The following is a 17,079-nucleotide window of genomic DNA, read 5'->3' as shown; positions in this document are numbered from 1 at the left end:
TAATTCATAAAGGAGGAGTAAAAGATACCAGAGGGACATTCAAACTCATAAATCGAAAGTAAACTAACGCCATGGCTACAAAAGAAAAGACAAACAATAGTGAAGAAGAAACGTCAAAGAAATTAAAACCTACATTGTACAAGCAACACGCATCCCACCAAAAGCTTGGGGTGATCTCGGCAACTCCGAAAGGGAAGAAAATACTGCTTCACATGTGACAATTGTCACGTTGTTCATAAGATAACAGTCCACCGAAACGGACATAGCATTATCTATTCGAGCCAATCAATCCTTTGATCAAACTCCTTCATGCTGCGTGCTAAGCGGAGAAGCAACAAATACAAATTCTAAAGTCTCCGTTTTCATCCAGCCGGGTTCCAAACTACGACCTCTCGCACTCGGGTTGATCACGCTACCACGTATTCGTGTATCCATCAAATTAAAGGAAAGTAAACGAGATAGAAATCAATGTTTTTTCAAGAGAAAACATAATTACAAACTGTTTAATGTCAGTACAGCACAAATAGAAAATTTAAATTCTTGAAAATTACATATTAAAGCATGCACATTATTTTGAATAAAACGTAATTGTACTGTTGCTGTTGAAACCATATGTTGTTCAACTGCTAGGTAAAATAGCCACAACAAATATGATACCTCATGTATATAACAAATCAAATCAAAAAAGAAAATGAGTTCTATTAGTTCCTGTATTATAGAATAAAATATCTGTTTCTTTTGACATATATAGCCATATACATATGAGCTATATATGGTGCGTCTAGTTGTTATGTTCTTCGTATTTCCTGAAAATACATAAAAAAACAACGACTGATTTCGACCTTAAATGTTGTTGGTTGATGATCAAAGAAAAACAAATAATATTATAAAGTAGTCAATTACCGATTTCGAGTTGAGTTTGCTAATAAAACGTCCAGATGTTTTGCTCAAATGAAAAATATTTAATTTGAAAAGAAGATAAATATTTAGTTTTCTCAGTGATATTAACAAGCAAAGACAACGCGTTTGACATTTGATCCGTGAAGAGACATTTCCAGTCATTAATTCCACTTTCATTTTTTTCGATAAATATTTTGTCAAAAACTGGCGTGGATACTTTTGGTACACCCTTTGGCAATTCTACTTCACCTTTATCGTTAAACATGAACATTCCACTTGTTGAAATCTTCCAAGGCCCCGCATGATTGGATTTGTAACACAGTTTAATCTTATTAGATACTTCATCCATTGTAAATTTATAATGTAATGGCTTGGTATGTTTCCGTACATCAGCAATAAATGGTTGAAGCCAGTTCCTAATATCGTATTGCCAAATTAAGTTGCTTGGATTTGGTAAGAGATCCAAAAGCTCAGGGATTGTTTCTGCGTCATTTCGACGGAGGGAATCTACTATTTTGCTGAAAACCGGCGTCAATATCCTCATGTGTGTGTTCAACATACAGAAAAGAAAGGTGAACCTGCAAAAAAAAAAATATTTTCATAAAAAATTCTATCAAATTTTATATTAATTTATATTTTAAAACTGTCCGCATTACGATTCTTCTATGTGCATTCTTTTGCTAATTGTTTTGACATTTCTCTGAAGCAATATTGCGACAGTCATGATAGTGAATGTATGTGGAGTATTTATATATTACACTTGATACATTATTTCAGGGACGGTGTTCCATATCATGAATTCAGTTGGTCTAAAAATACGACGGGTGTCCCTCGAGGAGCTGTTAACCGAGTTTTCCGGTGGTATTGGAGTTACTTTATATTTTTATGTAATGGTTTGTCTAAGTTGTTTTACTGTTGAATATTAAGATGATTTTATTATAATTTTAATCGAATTTTCATTATGATTCTCCGTCGGTATATTTTCTCGCTTTATCATATCTTATTCATCATGTTCATTTGGATACAGTTATTCATGTTAATACATAATGATACGACCCTTATAAAAATGGTAGGAGGAATCACCGATCAATTCAGTAGGAAAAATACGTGTGTGCATTGTCATGATTGTATTCCCTGATTTTTTTAAAATAGGAATTCTATTATCTAACAGTAGTATGATTACTGTGGGCTATAAGATATCAAATGTCTACCTCTTGAAATACTTTCATGTGCACCAGTAACTCGCAAAACGATAAAACATATTTATTTTTGTTTTCCCGCCAGCAGTTGTCCGCTTGAATATACAATACTGGAGGCAACGTTCCACCCTGCAAAAAATATAATTCAAACCTTAAACATGTTATTTTATTTATCTTTCTCATTCATTACTTGATGTGTCAAAACAGGAGTTTGTTGTCCACTAAATAGCTGTAGCTGACTAAAATAATTGCAAGTAGCTTGTATATATAATACTGCCTTAGCAAGTACAGTATGTCCAATGAACATACACACCAATATGTGTTATTCCCCCCTTACCGTGTTGCTTTTAGTTGTTTTGTCATCGTAGTTGTAATGTTTCCCCCCTTCTTGATGTGGTATGGTATATGCTATATTTGTAACATAACCGAATTAAACTTCGATATTAATTATGAAAAGACAAAATATTGGTTGAAATCCATGTTGCATTTTGTATATCAAGATACAGTGTATTAAGAATGTCCCAGACACCCGCAGAAGTCGACTTAAACACATACGTATGCATGTAAACACATATAAATTTTCCATAGATTTTATATTCAATTATAATGCAAAATATTCTATAAGAATACTAAACCACCGAGGCTGTACCATTTTAGTAGGCTTGACTTCTAAACAGATAACATAAAAAAATGATATTTCTTTTTTTATGTCTCTTCATGATTAACCATGAACTTAATATGTAGTTCATCCTTAAAGTGGAAAAGTAAAGATAATCGGTTTAATAGATATTACTATCTAGTAATAGCATTAGTCAGTCATAATGTGAATCTTTTCAGTCAATATCTGTATGCACAAAACTGATAATCTGTGTATCGTACTATTTCGGATCATTTCTACTGAGGGCTATTTGAAATTTTCTAGTTTGAATTGTTCTATATTTGCATTGTTGTTTTGTAATATTTATAGCTGATTATGGACATTGATTTTACTCATTGTTGAAGGCTGTGTGGTGATCTATAATTGTAATTTTTGGTGGCATTGATCTCTTGTCACATTCCAGCACTCTGCAATGGTGGTTTCTATAAATTTATCAATTATGATTATGAAATACATGCTTTTCTATTTCAAATAAATCAATACAAGTAAAGGCAAAGGCAGAGATAATCGTGTTTAAAATAGCAGAACAAATGTGTCGTCAAATAAAATAATCATTGTAAATGACATTAAAACAATGACATAATTAAACAATTCCTAAATAATTAAATTAACCTATACTGAGCCAAAAAAGTTTAGCAACACTTTTTTTTTGCAATTGTTTTTGGTTGTTTCTGGATTTTTTTTTAATAAACATCATTGATATAATCCTTAGTTTTACCTGTATTTTTAAGCAGTCGTACTTTTTTCCAGGTGATTGATTTCGCGCCATTTTAGCTCTGCGCGTGTAATTGATGTTTTACCTTCTGTACCTGTACTTTTAAGACGAAATTTAATTTGTTTTTGCACTAACGTTCAGAAACACACCATTGGTAAGAAAAACACATAAACGTTTGAAAAATTTGCATGGGGCGTCAACCAGGCCTCTCCGAAAATGACCGTCGGATGGCTCTTGGAATGGTTGATGCTTGCATGAGTGTTACTGATGTAGTGGCTCGATTTAATGTGCATAAGTTAACAGTTTATAGACTAAAAAACAGATATCAACAAATTGCAACAGCACTGGATAGGTCAATATGTCGTAGACCAAAAGCAACCATCGTCAAGGGAGGAGCGCTACATTCGCTTTACGTCAATACGGGACAAGTTTTTTGTGGCCACAACAGTAGTGCATTGACTAAGGGCAGCTGCTGGTGTGCCTGCCAATACTTAAGTGATGCCCTGAGAGCATGGTCGAGAAATTGATTTTGAATAACACAATACTCAATTCCGCTTTTTGACCCTCTCGCGCTCCATACAAAAAATATTCTAATGAATATGCGTGTTAAACATTCATTTTGCTTCTCACATGTCATAATTCATAAAAACAAATATGTAACCCATAAAAAAACGACAACCACTGAATTACAGGTTCCTGACATGGAACAGGCACATACATACATAATGGGGGGGGGGGGGGGTGATCATGTTCGCGGGATCATAATCCTCCCCTAACCTGGGACATGAGAATGTATTTTGTGACGTTTCAAAAGTAATCCTGTTCAAAAGCCCAAATATATTTATTTTATTTTATTAAAGGAAACCGATATGCAATGACTTTGTAAACTATGCTCAACAGCAAAATAAACTGACCATCGCCATTTTTTTAGTACATGTCTTAGGCAGCAACCATTTCATTTTCGGGGCGGGGGGGGGGGGGGGGGGGGGGGGCAAACAATTGATTTTCCCATAAAACGACAAGACAAGACAAACTATTTTATTTTCTCAGTCATAAACGTGTACAATAGTAGCCTTTTTTCTCTCTCGAGCCTTTGAATGTTGATTTTAGGAACGAAACCGTATTAAAGAAAATTGTAGTATGTTTTAGTAAAAAAAAAATATAGGTTGCTGTTGCTTTTTTTAACGCAATTTGTACTAATTAAAAGTATCTCCCATGCCTATCAATTATGCAATAAAAAAAAAGTATCACGCAAAAAGTAGAAAATTCTTTTGAGGCCTATTAGGTCTGAGTAAACTATGTTAATTTTCCTTTTATGACAATGCAGAGTGAACGAAGCATCTAGTAATAAAACATATCGGCTGCAAACATCGATCAATTAGATTAATCATAGTTTTAATTTTGAATACCATATTATCTTCATAAAATTACTGTGCCAAAAAAAAATCGTTTTATAACCCCAGCTTCATAGTGCGTGATTTATGACAACTTGCCGCTGGGTGTGTAAATATTAACACCGATGTGAAGTGCCTACTTCTTAACACTCTAAGACATAAGCCCGGATTTCCAAATATTTTTCTATAAATCTATCTCAGCATGTTATCAGTAATCAGTTAGATATAAATTATGTGGACACACTTTCTTAGTGGTTCACTAATTATAACCAGATCACAAAATGATAAGCTATACATTTATATTTCTCTGTGTCTTTCCTCCTGGCTTCATTGTATTTCTGAACAATAAATTTGAAAAAAATAAATCCTAAAGAAAAAATATATATTAAAAATAATTATATGCATGTTTAGTTTATTGCGATGTTATGGACAACTTTCCCTGCATTTACACGTATATGAAATAATTTTGTTCCTCACCTTTTTTTTCTATATTTAATAAACTTAAATAACTTTGATTTCTTTCAAACTGATGTGAAATCAGGGAAAATTAAAAAATTACCATAAACGATTAGCCTAACTTTGAAAAATGATCTGGTCTATGCCATAGATATTGGTCAACAGACAACTTTTTTAGCCCTCCCCCTTTTATCTAAATCTGGTATTTTTCTTAGTTTTCTATCAATTTCAATTAAATTCACGTTTTTCTATACTATATCAAAATAAACATGCTGAAATTAAATTTTATTTGCTACATGCTTTTAATTCTAAGTTAACTTTACACAGCTAGAAATTAACAGTAAAAACTCCAGATGTTTTTAAAAAGGGGGAGGGTAAGTCGAGCAAGTATGGACACAACATTTAAGCTTAAAACAGCTCTGAATTTGGACTGTGATTGAATATTTGACACAGTATAGGTTTGTGACACCAAATCAATGTGGTCAAAAGAACTGATTTTTATTTAAAAAAAAATCAATTTGATTACCAGAAAACGAAAAAAATCATTTAAACCTCCAGATGACAATCCCCCTTTTTTCTTCAAAACAATAGAATTACTGTAATAGTTTTCTGTTTTTATTTCAACTTCTGATGTATAACTTTCAGTTGTTATCCATTTGTTTAATGTGTTTGAACTTTTGATTTTTGCCATTTGATTGGGGACTTTCTTTTTTAATTTTCCTCGGAGTTCAGTATTTTTGTGATTTTACTTTTCACATGATCAAACTTTATTAATCAATTTCTATATCAATATTCACTAGGAATAAATTATACACATTTGTAACTGTACTGAAAATGATATATATATATATTAAGTATGATAATATGTATGTGACCAGTTATTTGGGGGATTAAGATCAACAAACCCAGCATGATGCATGGTCTGGGGTAATTGGCATCAGCATGATGTCTGATAAGACCACAGCTACAAAGTAGCTGGAAATTCGGGCTTATGTCTTAGAGTGTTAAAGCTTTTATATAAACAAAATAATTAATGCATTAATTTTGTACATTTTGATTGGAATAGGTATATTAATATTTCTACCTGTTATTAAAGGATTAACCACGATTATTGAGGGAAATCCTCTCGTTGTGAAAGTAGTTACTATCATGCGTGTTAAGGAATTTTTGATTCTCGGACTATCATTTTTTTTCGACATTCGATTTTTATCTCAATATGAACAATTTTGTTTTTAAATCTTGTTATTTTCAATGGGAACCCACAATAATTATTTAAAAAGTTCTTGCCGCCTCCCCCTCCACAAAAAAATGAATGGTCAATGTCTAATATAAAATCATTAATAAAATGATATCGTAAGATATACTTTAAGTTTACTCGGGGTGGAGAGGGGGCACTTACTATGCAATGAGTGACAGGCATGGGCCGCTGGAATAGGTTAAAATTTCTTGCTACATGATATATAATAGTTGATAAATTCAAATATCAATTATGGGTTCATATTATCACTTGCTTGATAATATCAGAAGTATCTGAAACAAATCAGATGCCAGTATTTATTTTTAATGCGGTTAAACCACAGTCGACTTGTAAGTGCATTAGCTATTTGTCAAACTAATTAATCTCTATTATTCTAATGTAGTATTTCCACTGATGCTAGTCATAGATGCTATAAATCCGATTATTTTGACATTTGCACCTAATTACCATATCCAAAGGTTTGTATACATGAAACACTATACCATTGATCAGTGGCAGATCCAGAATTTTTCACAAGCCGGGGCCCACTGACTGCCTAAGAGGGGGCCCGCTCCGGTCCTGCTTCAGTGATTCCCTATATATCATAATCAACCAAATTTAGCATCAGTAGTCAGAGCTCATGTTTTGTCTGTTATTGTGTATATATATATGCCGACCCTAAATAAAATTTACTTACTTAGTACTTACTTAATCTTACGTATGAATGTATATGGGTTATATTTAGTTTTTAAAGATCATTAAAAACGAATATTTTTTTTTTTGTTTCGATTTGTTTTGTTGTAATAATTCACTACGTCAATTGATAAAAAGCATCAATATAAATACTTTCATATATTTACATGTAGACGTTATAATAACCCCTATCTAATAATTTCACTTTGACATTAGTTACATCGTCATTGATTTGTTATGGCCACTTATATTTCTTATTTGCCGTATTGCTTCACCTATAATAAATCCTCGGAATACATGCTGTGATTGACAGCTACTTTTGTATTTCTGTGTATATAGATATAATAATTAGTTTCTTTAAAATTCATTTCAAGGTCAAGAATGCCAGGTGTTGTAAATTATCCATTTTTACAGCGGATGACCGTGAGGGCATTCTGGTGTATTGCTATCGCCTAGATTTCCATTACGTAATATTCGTTTTGGTTTTTTGAACCGATCTATAAACATGATGAAGACATCATCAAGTGCAAACTAACATTCCTTATCGCTTGTTAAAAATCCATTTCTTCAATGAATACTCATCACATACTTTTTTATAAATATTAAAATGTTTTGTTATACGTATAAACATTACGTGAAAAATCATTCAAAATAAATATGCACACGCATGCGGTAAAATATCTCAAGAACGTTTGCAATCTTAAGCAACGATAACTCAACCATGCACTAGCACTGCACTATTATTAATATAGAAGAATAGAATGATATGCAATGAAAATACACGTAACTGTAATATACAAGTATTAATATACTATATAACAATAATATACCTGAGTATACGGATTTGTATCACGCACTTCAATATAATAGTCATTACGGTGAGGATGAATTCCCTGTCATTAATTTATCTACGCACGAACTTGTCCAAGAAAAAAATTATATCTGCACATAAAACCTCATTTTCAGGTATAGAGATGGTTTTTTTTCTGAGACAAGTGCTTCTCGGACCATTCACAAGAACTTGCGGTCATCCGATTTTCAGTATTTCAGTACTTTGGTTTCATTCTTCGAACAGAACCCTGCATAACTGGATAATTTTGGGTCAAGGGAAAACGTTACGTAGCCCTAAGCAATAAACCATACAGGCCTCATTTCGTAGCATATTATGTTGAAGTAGATTTCATATTATAACTTAAATATTTTAGTTAAATACAATGACGATGATGGCGACCTAAGGCTCTTCACGGTTTTATTTTGTATTTGTTTTTGTGCAGTAGTGTTGTGTTCAATTGAAATAACATATATTGTATACTGAGCATGTTTAGTGAGAATATAAAAAAAGAAGATGTGGTATGATTACCAATGACACAACTATCCACAAAATACCAAAATGACCCAAACATTAACAACTATAGGTCACCGTACGGCCTTCAACAATGAACAAAGCCCATACCGTATAGTCAGCTATAAAAGGCCCCGATAAGACAATGTAAAACAATTCAAACGAGAAAACTAACGGCCTTATTTATGTCAAAAAATGAACGAAAAAATTATGTAACACATAAACAAACGACAACCACTGAATTACAGGCTCCTGACTTGGGACAGGCACACACATAAATAATGTGGCGGGTTAAACATGTTAGTCATGTTAGTAACTCCGGAAATAATTATACTGAATCTGATCGTTCATGTAAATCATGAAACAAGACATTGAGGAATTAGCAGATGGGAATTTGTTGGGGTAAACTTCAGATTTTGCGGTCATTAGTTATCTCGTACATTACTTAATAACTATCATGCAATCGTTGGTCATTTTATTTTCTCAGGAGGATTGATTACTACACAAATTGTCTGTTCACTACTGCATGGCTATGTAAATATTTCTAAATTAATAAACTATGGCATGATAAATAAATCATACATGCAGAATACTTGCAGTTTTAATAAGTTAAATATTGTTTCTAGATAAACATCGTGGTCAAATCTATAGAGACAAATAAACTTATGACGCTTGAAAATAAAAAAAAAATCGCAAAGGCTTCAACGGAACAGTGATTTCTGCTGTCATTTTGAAAGCGTAATGTTGACTGTAAAATTGAATCCATGCATTTATCTGTAAAATACCGAATTAACAAAAGGATCAAAACATTTCTGTATTTACTATTTCATGACTTTGGAGATTATATTTTATCAAAGTAGCATTATATACCATGAGGGTATACAAAAGTATAATCATGTTAAAAAAAATTACCTAAACTTACTAAAAACGTATAATGTGTTATTTGTTCTTATTAATTTTGTTCACTATTTCTCCTTTAACAAACTAAAAGCACGAAAAGAGGCTTATAAAGATAGAAATATATATAGTGTATTCAAACATTTATTATTCAACAAAAATTTAGAGTCCTGACTCACTAAATTTTGAGGTAAATCATGACTGAAAACTGTAACAATAGCCTTTTATTGAATTATCAATTGTTTAGCAATAAGGTCTTTAAGTTAGTCTAAATATGTATATCAATTAAAAAAACCATTCAGATTGTAGTTTGGTCATGAAACTACGGTGGCAGAATGCGTCTATGAAAGAAAAAAAAAATATGTTGTTCCTTCAAGATACTATGTCGTTCCTTCAAGATGATATGTCCTTCCCACAAGATAGCTATCTCGTTCCCTCAAGATGCTATGTCGTTCCCTTAAGATAATATGTCGTCCCCACAAGATAGTTATCTCGTTCCCTCAAGATAATATGTTCTTCCCTCAAGATATTATGTCGTTCCCTCAAGATACTTTGTCGTTCCTTCAAGATGTAATGTTGTTCCCTCAAGATGCTACGTCGTTCCCTCAAGATACTATGTTGTTCCCTCAAGATGTTATGTCGTTCCCTCAAGATACTATGTCGTTCCTTCAAGATTTTATGTTGTTTCCTCAAGGTGCTATGTCGTTCCCTCAAGATACTATGTTGTTCCCTCAAGATGTTATGTCGTTCCCTCAAGTTATTATGTCGTTTCCTCAAAATACTATGTTGTTCCCTCAACATAGTTTTAACATTGTATTGATATTGCTATGTTGAGGGAACGAGATAACTATCTTGAGGGAACAACATAGCATCTTGAGGGAACGACATATCATCTTGAGGGGAAAACATCGTTTCTTGAGGGAACGACATAATATCTTGAGGGAACGACATGATATCTTGAGGGAACGACATATCATCTTGAGGGAACAAGATGACTATCTTGGGGGAACAACATAACATCTTGAGGGAACGACATAGCATCTTTAGGGAACGAGATATTTATTTTGTGGGAACAACATAGTATCTTGAGGGAACGAGATAGCTATCTTGTGGGAACGATTTGAAAGATCGTCGAGTCCAGTTCGTAAAATGTATGCATTTGTTTTTTGAATGAAGTAAAGCGTTTCCGACGAGTTTTTAAATCTAAATTATTTTTAAACAATCTATAGCTCCATTCGATCATATTTTTCATCTCGATATCCCTTAATTTTATTCAATATATATATTTTCAAAATACAGAAAAGAAGATTAAGTTTTGTTGAATCGACCATGAGTATAGTATGTGATATTTTTTTCTCATTGTTAAAGACCTACGGGTAGCCTGTAAATCCTTACGACCGCTTTATTGTAATGCTTTTGCGCCACTTTGCACACAATGCAGTGATTTGTTATGTTAAATTTACGCAAAAAAAAAAAAAAAACCAACAACATTTAACTTAGAATAACTATTTTTATAACACTAATCATACATAAAAGTAATAGTTATGAAAAAAAACATGTCGTCATATATTTATTCTTTACATATTGTAATATCTTCATCAGTCGTTCTGTTCATTTTTTTTAAATACTGTGCCATGTCACACATCAGACTAATTACTATAAAACATCCCAAAAGTAATTATGCTTTTTTACCATGATACTATATAGATAAAATTTCTCTGAAAAAAGTTTAATACCGTAAATAATAGTTAGTTTTCTTACGCTTTTGTTTTGTATGTGTTTGATAGCTAGCACAGTATTACATGTATTATGCATCATACTAGATGGTTGTTTAATGGAAATAGTTTTAAAGTCGAAAATAGTAAATCACTCATATATACACTAGCTTTCATTCATTTTATAACACGGATATCATTTAATATTAAACGTTTCCGGGCAGTTGACGAATCAAACCACATGGGATCTTTCTTGTGTAGCTGAATAAAGGAGTGGTGTAGTGCATACACCTTTCAGATGATGTAAAATGTAAAACCAATTGACAAGTCGATTACTAGTTATTGTATTGATATATGTCAGAGATAATATAGTTTCTCGTGAACGAACGAATCATTGTAAATGTAAAATTACTGATCTTTATCTGCGATGAAAACTTAAAGCTTGTAGTAAAAATTATAACAACATTACCACATCTCGCGTCTGAGACAGTAAACATATTATGATAGAAACACAAGCTATTTTATCGTAATCATAAATAAACAATTATGTATACTAGTATACAAAAATCTGGAAAACCAGATAGGTTCATTATACATGCACCTAAACTGGCCATTCGTTAAAGAGCGGAACAAATGAATACCATGTAATACTCTATGCTTATTCGTATTTATACATTAATTCATAAAAATCGTTTGTAAGTGAGTAAAACGTTTTTTAAGCGTCTTATGATGTTTATTCATGTTGTTTTTAGGATTTTTGCAAGATATTCGAAATCCTCTGGGTTTTTTTTATGTACTTTCCCAAAATATTTTGCCCGCTAACCCCTACTTTTATATATTTTCATAATATTATTACACAAAGTTCTATTTAAAAATTTATGTTATTTTTTTTAAAGTTTTTGAAAGAAAAAAGGTGCAAAATTTGTTATATGTATGAAAAATATAGAGAGAATGATTTTCCGCCAAATTTTCAATGGCTTTTTTTTTTTATATTAGCTCACGGATGATTTTGGCAGTCTAATTGTTTTACCTTTATTCCTCCTTTATTCATAACCATTCTTATTTTTATTTTTACTATTGCTGTGTGCAAATTAAGGAGAACCCGTACCGATAGACAAATGCAATAACATCAATAATTTAAGACCTCATTTAAGATTAAAACAAAATTAAATTACATTAGACACATTTAAAACTTGACGGTGTGGAAATGTGTCCTATCGAATAAATAGAAGAGAAGAGAAGAGAAGAGAAGCAGTGGTGGATCTAAGGTTCGAACCCCCTTTTTTTTTGGACGATCAATGCATTTGAATTGGGACATGTAGTTGGACCCCCCCCCCTTTTTGTCGTGGGTCATGAACCCCCCTATTTAAAATGGCTGGATCCGCCCCTGAGAAGTTTAAATCGGGGTTACATGAACATTACAAACATAAGCTTGGCAGTACTAGTAGAGTTTTGTATCAACATTGCTACCTTTCCAATTTAAAAATATTAGCATAATAAATCTTTATCACGCTTAAGGACTATAGTCAACTTCATGATCTCTGTCCTGCCTTTTTATTTTTCACTCTATCCGGTCCTGCTTTTTTTTCTTAGTTTATCCTGACTTTTTTTTACATAAAATGTGATCCTGACTTTTTTTGCAAGTGTCTCATCCTGCCTTTTTTTTTTTTACTCAAAACTCCTGTCCTGCCTATTTTTTTTCAAATTTCATCCTAGCCCCCCCCCCCCCCCCCCCCCCTCCCCCCTCCCCCTCCATAAAAATCAAATGGTAGATCCCTTATCTAGTATAAGATAGATGCATCTGTCTAGTTCTATTTGTAAAATGTTATCTAGTATACGAATAAATACGTTGCCTTGAAGGATACTTAATAATGGACAGCTATACAGTTTAAACTGCTACTTTTTTGTATTTCAAAAACATGCAACTAAACGTTAAGCATGCAATTATCAGTTAATCGATCAACGTTTTTAAATAAAGTTAAACGGTGTTTGTATATTCGCTTATAATTTCCTTTATCCTGCAATCAGCCAACTATTGTACAAACAACAGGTACACTAATATTTTTGTTGTTGCTTTATTTCTACTTGTTCAAATTAATGTTCTGTTGTCCGACTTCCATATTGAACGAGCGGTAAAGCGGATATTCCTTTTTTTACGTAACAGTTAATGTTTGGGGTCCGCGTTAAGCTACATGTCAAATTCTTTGAAAAATAAGGGACAAATTTTTTAGAGTTTATACAACTAAAATTTCAAGTGAATGGTGTAAATTTCAGGATAAAAATAATATACGTTTATTTTCGGAGAAAACAAATATAAGTACTTGCTACGAGCCTGAGAAAAGCTCGGCGAAGTTAGTTTTTCGTCATGTTTCGAATGCTCATACACATAAGTTGTATATTTTCCGACAATGTACATATATCATATATCTATCACACTCGGGGGGAAATAGATACACGCGTGGAATGAAAAATGTGCTGAAAATACACGTTTGCAATATTGGAAATTCCTTTGTGGTTTTAAGGAGTGGTAACTTGTTTTACGCACTTGAACGTAACCTTTATTGCTTTTTTTCATAAAGTGTATATCATATTATGCGTACATTCGCCATGATAACGATTTTAATTTGAAAATAAGTTGATATAAAATTATACATACCTGTCCCTTTTCTGTCTCATCTTCGCTGTCGCTAAATACGGCATCGGATATCATAAGCATTGAAAGAAATAAAAAGAACACATTTTAAATTAGGAAAACCATGGTGGAATTATAAAATCGACGATTAATTCAAAGTATACATCTAGACCGATGTGGGCGTGTCAAATACCGGCTGTTTTCAAGAGAAGGGTAAAATTTCTACTGTGATTGACATGCACGCTAGGGTGATAAGTATAAATTAGTGTGAACATATTATTAATTAAACACTCATTGGTAGGATATTCATTATGACAAGTTGGGACATTGTATTAAACAGTGGTGATTTTTATCTTGTGCTTGGACGTTTCAAATGGGGAAAAATAAAAGATATCATACCCGGAGGATTAGGATTTTTAAAGGTACTGTAGCTTAAGTTAACTTAGTCTTGGCTTCTGCGAATGCAGAAAAAATGAGAACGATTTTTTTTTATAATTTCACATTTTTCTAATTTAAAATTACATTTTTCAATACATTTTGTAGTTTTGATTGACAATTATTTTTAGCGTTTGGGCAATCAAAAGCTGACATCCACTATAATAATACAGCCAAAAGTGATGAAAGTTGCATTAAACATCAACAAGTAATCAATCAATCTTATAATTTCAACAGTTCATTAAAATTCACTTTCAAGAAAGTACATTTTGCTTGGTTTCAGTTATTGTTTTAGAAATGTTAAATGACTTTAAACGTCATTATTCACCAGGGTGCGATAATGACCGGAAATGGTTCAGTACTGGTCATGTGTTAACGAGAAATTTTATTTTTCTTAATTGACGAATTTAACAGGTTTTCTTTTTTAGATCACCTGGCCCAAAGGGCCAAGTGAGCTTTTCCCATCACTTTGCGTCCGTCGTCCGTCGTCCGTCGTCGTTAACTTTTACAAACATCTTCTCCTCTGAAACTTCTGGGCCAAATTAAACCCAAACATGGCGACAATCAACATTGGGGATCTAGTTTAAAAACGTGTCCGGTGACCCGGCCAACCAACCGAGATGGCCACCATGACTAAAAATAGAACATAGGGGTAAAATGCAGTTTTTGGCTTATAACTCAAAAACCAAAGCATTTAGAGCAAATCTGTTTATCTTTGTTGGGTTGCTGCCCCTGAATTGGTAATTTTAAGGAAATTTTGCTGTTTTTGGTTATTATCTTGAATATTATTATAGATAAAGATAAACTGTAAACAGCAATAATGTTCAGCATAGTAAGATTTACAAATAAGTCAACATGAACGAAATGGTCAATCGACCCCCTAAGGAGTTATTGTCCTTAATAGTCATTTGTAAATTTTTACTAACATTTTCCACTGAAACTACTAGGCCAAGTTCATTATAGATAGAGATAATTGTAAGGAGCAAGAATGTTCAGTAAAGTAAGATGTACAATCACATTTCCATCACCAAAACACATTTTTGTCATGAATCCATCTGCTTCCTTTGTTTAATATTCACATAGACCATGGTGAGCGACACAGGCTCTTTAGAGCCTCTAGTTTCATTTTGTTTCAAAATAGTCTACTATAAAAGATACACTAAAAATAAAAATGAAGGCAATATATGCATTACCGAAAAGATCAAATCTAGAAGTTTAGTTATAGCACTATATACATGATATATAATAATGACTTTTGCGTTATAGCCAATTATTTTAACATCTAAAATAGATGTAGCAAAAAATGATCAACAATACGCAATTTGCACATATGTTACCAATACTCAAATTATCAGTAACAGGATGAGTTTAACCAATATTTTACGTTTTTAAGGAAATGCGAATGCGAAAGCTATCCACCAGAGTTCAAAGCATTAAATTGGTAGTAAGCTAACTTTTCCTATAATCTTGAAAACTACAATAGCTAGAAAAATTTAAAAGGTGAAACAATTTTTAAGAAAAGGAAGATATTAATTCATTTATGTTGTTGTAAAATTGGCATTGATGCAATTGTACTTTTAACTATATTTGACTACAAATATTTGCCTTGAAATGGGTAAATACGTTTGCCCTTAAAATATCCGATGTAATTGCGTCCTAGATTTTGCCGTCCTAAATACATGATATACATCAATTCGCAAAGCATATATTTTTTTTCTAAATATAACTGAAAGCGATCAGGTTCAATGCTTTATGGTTTTTGTTAATACTAATCTTTATTGCAAAATTACACCTATAAGGGTCAAGCAATACATTTCGTTAACTTATTTGAATATTTCAGGTTTTAGGAGTGGATGGAGAGGTTCAAAGTGTTCAGCTTAAAGATTTCGATACACAGAAATTCTTCTTTAAAGACCAGTTCAAAGGGACTTTATTTTCAAGATCAACCTTCTAAAAAGGCGTGGAATCATATCAGTGGTAAGACTTTTGTTAGTCATTGAACATGTAGAAATTAAATGGTAGCTTCCTAAGTAACACAAATAGATAAAATAAATAGATTAATTTAATTCTTGAATTTGACGGCAATGTAACAAAAAATAAAATGACCTGGGATTCAGTAAGCTTAATTTATATCTAAGATAGCTACATAGTTTGATGAAAATCCAAGTTGATTTGAAAAAGTTATTAAAAAAATTAAAGATGCCTATCTGAATTTATATAATAATTTTTATTTTTACCTATTGTAAAATTAAATTCTTTCATTTCACAGCAATAAAATAAACTACCTAATAAGCGTGAATTTTGTAAGATCAATATTTAATTTAGTTAGATGGGCTGATTTACACCAGTCAAAACTAAATTTGAAGGTCAAGACTAGTCGAGACAGGTCGAGACTGGTTGAGACTGAGTCGAGACTAGTCGAGACAGGTCGAGACTAGTCAAGACAGGTCGAGACAGGTCGAGCATTGGTCAAGACCATTTCAGACTACACAAAGATCATCAAGTACTGAATCAGACTAATTCAGACTCTGAGCAGTTTGTAGTGTATGCTTACTGCTGATTGTGCGGTTAACCTTTTTAATATGATAAATTGAACCTCAAAATAGGATTTTATTTGTAAAAATGTGACAGTTTTGATCAAAACAAAATATTATTTTGATAGGAAACAGAGATGACAATTGAGCTCTTGTCAAGAACTTTACATCCAAACGAGGTAAGTTGAGGATGAATTTGGTGAAATTAAATAGAGCAAGAATTTAAGATTGTTACTATTACCCGTAAGAACATTAGATAAGCCTCAAAATAA

At 32.3% G+C, this 17,079-nt stretch overlaps 1 long non-coding RNA gene across 1 annotated transcript; it reads right to left on the bottom strand.

The window, feature by feature from the left end:
- Positions 1-1,025: 1,025 nt before the first annotated feature.
- LOC139494744 (uncharacterized) lies at positions 1,026-13,982 on the bottom strand. Its single transcript, XR_011657133.1, has 3 exons — positions 13,863-13,982; positions 2,112-2,228; positions 1,026-1,478 (listed from the first exon to the last, which is right to left on the bottom strand). It is a non-coding gene; the product is annotated as an uncharacterized lncRNA (long non-coding RNA).
- Positions 13,983-17,079: the final 3,097 nt, after the last annotated feature.

Source organism: Mytilus edulis, chromosome 11 (genome assembly GCF_963676685.1).
Source record: "Mytilus edulis chromosome 11, xbMytEdul2.2, whole genome shotgun sequence".
Classification (NCBI taxonomy): domain Eukaryota; kingdom Metazoa; phylum Mollusca; class Bivalvia; order Mytilida; family Mytilidae; genus Mytilus; species Mytilus edulis.
This window is presented reverse-complemented; position numbering and strand designations above follow the sequence as displayed.